This window comes from Schistocerca serialis, unplaced genomic scaffold (assembly GCF_023864345.2).
Source record: "Schistocerca serialis cubense isolate TAMUIC-IGC-003099 unplaced genomic scaffold, iqSchSeri2.2 HiC_scaffold_956, whole genome shotgun sequence".
NCBI lineage: Eukaryota > Metazoa > Arthropoda > Insecta > Orthoptera > Acrididae > Schistocerca > Schistocerca serialis.
Window position 1 is genome coordinate 2,501 of NW_026048580.1, and position 3,235 is coordinate 5,735.

At 57.1% G+C, this 3,235-nt stretch overlaps 1 non-coding gene across 1 annotated transcript in view; it reads right to left on the bottom strand.

The window, feature by feature from the left end:
• Nucleotides 1–1,478, bottom strand: part of LOC126453707 (small subunit ribosomal RNA) — a 1,909-nt gene extending 431 nt beyond the window's left edge. The window contains exon 1 of the ribosomal RNA XR_007585000.1: nt 1–1,478. This exon is cut by the window's left edge and continues 431 nt beyond it. This is a non-coding gene — a ribosomal RNA (small subunit ribosomal RNA).
• Nucleotides 1,479–3,235: the final 1,757 nt, after the last annotated feature.

Genomic DNA, 3,235 nt, shown 5'->3' on the forward strand with positions numbered 1-3,235 from the left:
AATCGCTGACAGCACGAAGGATGTCACGCGACTAGTTAGCAGGCTAGAGTCTCGTTCGTTATCGGAATTAACCAGACAAATCGCTCCACCAACTAAGAACGGCCATGCACCACCACCCACCGAATCAAGAAAGAGCTATCAATCTGTCAATCCTTCCGGTGTCCGGGCCTGGTGAGGTTTCCCGTGTTGAGTCAAATTAAGCCGCAGGCTCCACTCCTGGTGGTGCCCTTCCGTCAATTCCTTTAAGTTTCAGCTTTGCAACCATACTTCCCCCGGAACCCAAAAGCTTTGGTTTCCCGGAGGCTGCCCGCCGAGTCATCGGAGGAACTGCGGCGGATCGCTGGCTGGCATCGTTTATGGTTAGAACTAGGGCGGTATCTGATCGCCTTCGAACCTCTAACTTTCGTTCTTGATTAATGAAAACATACTTGGCAAATGCTTTCGCTTCTGTTCGTCTTGCGACGATCCAAGAATTTCACCTCTAACGTCGCAATACGAATGCCCCCGCCTGTCCCTATTAATCATTACCTCGGGTTCCGAAAACCAACAAAATAGAACCGAGGTCCTATTCCATTATTCCATGCACACAGTATTCAGGCGGGCTTGCCTGCTTTAAGCACTCTAATTTGTTCAAAGTAAACGTGCCGGCCCACCGAGACACTCAATAAAGAGCACCCTGGTAGGATTTCAACGGGGTCCGCCTCGGGACGCACGAGCACGCACGAGGCGGTCGCACGCCTTCGGCTCGCCCCACCGGCAGGACGTCCCACGATACATGCCAGTTAAACACCGACGGGCGGTGAACCAACAGCGTGGGACACAAATCCAACTACGAGCTTTTTAACCGCAACAACTTTAATATACGCTATTGGAGCTGGAATTACCGCGGCTGCTGGCACCAGACTTGCCCTCCAATAGATACTCGTTAAAGGATTTAAAGTGTACTCATTCCGATTACGGGGCCTCGGATGAGTCCCGTATCGTTATTTTTCGTCACTACCTCCCCGTGCCGGGAGTGGGTAATTTGCGCGCCTGCTGCCTTCCTTGGATGTGGTAGCCGTTTCTCAGGCTCCCTCTCCGGAATCGAACCCTGATTCCCCGTTACCCGTTACAACCATGGTAGGCGCAGAACCTACCATCGACAGTTGATAAGGCAGACATTTGAAAGATGCGTCGCCGGTACGAGGACCGTGCGATCAGCCCTAAGTTATTCAGAGTCACCAAGGCAAACGGACCGGACGAGCCGACCGATTGGTTTTGATCTAATAAAAGCGTCCCTTCCATCTCTGGTCGGGACTCTGTTTGCATGTATTAGCTCTAGAATTACCACAGTTATCCAAGTAACGTGGGTACGATCTAAGGAACCATAACTGATTTAATGAGCCATTCGCGGTTTCACCTTAATGCGGCTTGTACTGAGACATGCATGGCTTAATCTTTGAGACAAGCATATGACTACTGGCAGGATCAACCAGGGAGCTGCGTCAACTAGAGCTGAGCAGCCGGCCGCCCGGGAGTGTGTCCCGGGGGCCCGCGCGAACACGCAAGCGTCCGCTCAATTATTCTGCAAACAGGAGGAGGCTGAGCTCCCCTGCACAACACACCTCGAAACCCTCTCAGGTCCCGGCGGCGCGCAGCGCCGTCCTAAGTACTTGGTCGGGTTCGAGAGAGGCGCAATCGCCCGGAGTTAGGCGAGTAGACGCTTTAGGTGCGACCACCCGTGCTCCCAACTGAGCTTGCCGCTGCCGACAGAGGCCCGGGAGCGTGCTGTCGTGGCATTGCCGGCGGGAGACAACACGCGCCACCTACGGTGACCGGCAGCTCCAACGCCAGCGCCACAGAAGGACAAAAGCCCTACTTGGGTGCCGAAGCGAACTCTCCCAGCACAGCGCACGCGCCAACACGTCCGCACAGCTGCGATACAAACCACCTGCGAGAACCGCTGGGGCGACCGAGCAGCAGACGGCGTCGCGGCGCCGAGCGCCGGGCGGCGGCGCATCCTCAGCGCACAAAGTCCTCAATCGGACCAGCACACTGCAGATGGCCACCGCGCTTCGCACCGGGCCCGCGAGGACCTACTTTGGCCGCAAGGCGCCGCGAGCAGGGGGCGCCGGCGCGCAGCTGCGCCGCCTGCCGCGTCCGTCGGCCGGCGCGCCTGCCACCGGCCGCCCCCACCAGCCGGCTGTAGCGCGTGCGCCCACGCACCGCGCTGCCAGCACGCCGGGCGGCCCCCCCTCACCGGCCGGGGACGGTCCCACCCAGCCACCGCCGCGTATCGCCTCACACCCAGATCCCCTTTCACGTTCGTGGGCATGGTGGGTCCCCTTTCACGTTCGTGGGCATGGTGGGTATCCCTGAAACAACCGGTTAATAGCTCGACCGATCGTCGCCAACACTGATTCACCTCTAGCGAGAACAACCGCACCACAACGGGTTACCGGTTGTTCATTTGCGTAACGTCACCAGCAAACGTACACGTCCATCGCCATTTGCAACGAGTATTGCATGCCTGTGTCAGGTGTCACAACACACTACGTCTGCCCACATAGACGCAACAACATGTGCACGCCTAGAGAACACGTGGAAGGTAGACCCCGTACGTATGCGGTGTCCATTGCGCGAACGACTGTCAGCCCGCCTCTGCAGCATGTCGCAGATGTGGAACGCGGTGCAACATGCTATCACGGTGTGTGAGAAGAGACGACTACGTCCGAATACACGCTCCACTACATCAACAGACTGCTCATGCTGATCGCCATCCAGGGCGTCCGTTCCTCCCACACGTCTGTATGGCGTACCACACTGCAATCCAGCTCTTATAGGGAGACGACACGTAGCTGCGTGCACAATATTTGGACTGTATGGTCCGCCGTTGCTAGGCGCTGTCGTCATACGGTCACATGGGCCACGATGTATCATTCAGTACATACGGAGCAATGTGCAGTACAGTTTGTGGGTTTTGCGTACATCGGCGGACAGGTGACAGGCCGTACCACAACGTAGGCTGAGTACGTCGGCATGCGAAGGGCATTGAACATGCAAACTTCTCACCGACCAGCTTGCGAAGGCAGGGGGGAAGGGGGGGGGGCATGTACGTCCTGCTGCTATCCACACTACAGTGTATAGCAGGAGCATGTGGAAAGTCAGCAACACCTGCAAGGTGTTTAACATGACGCGATACACAGGGGACCGGGCAGTGCGAGTAGCGAACTATATTGCGAGGGTTGCGGTTAGG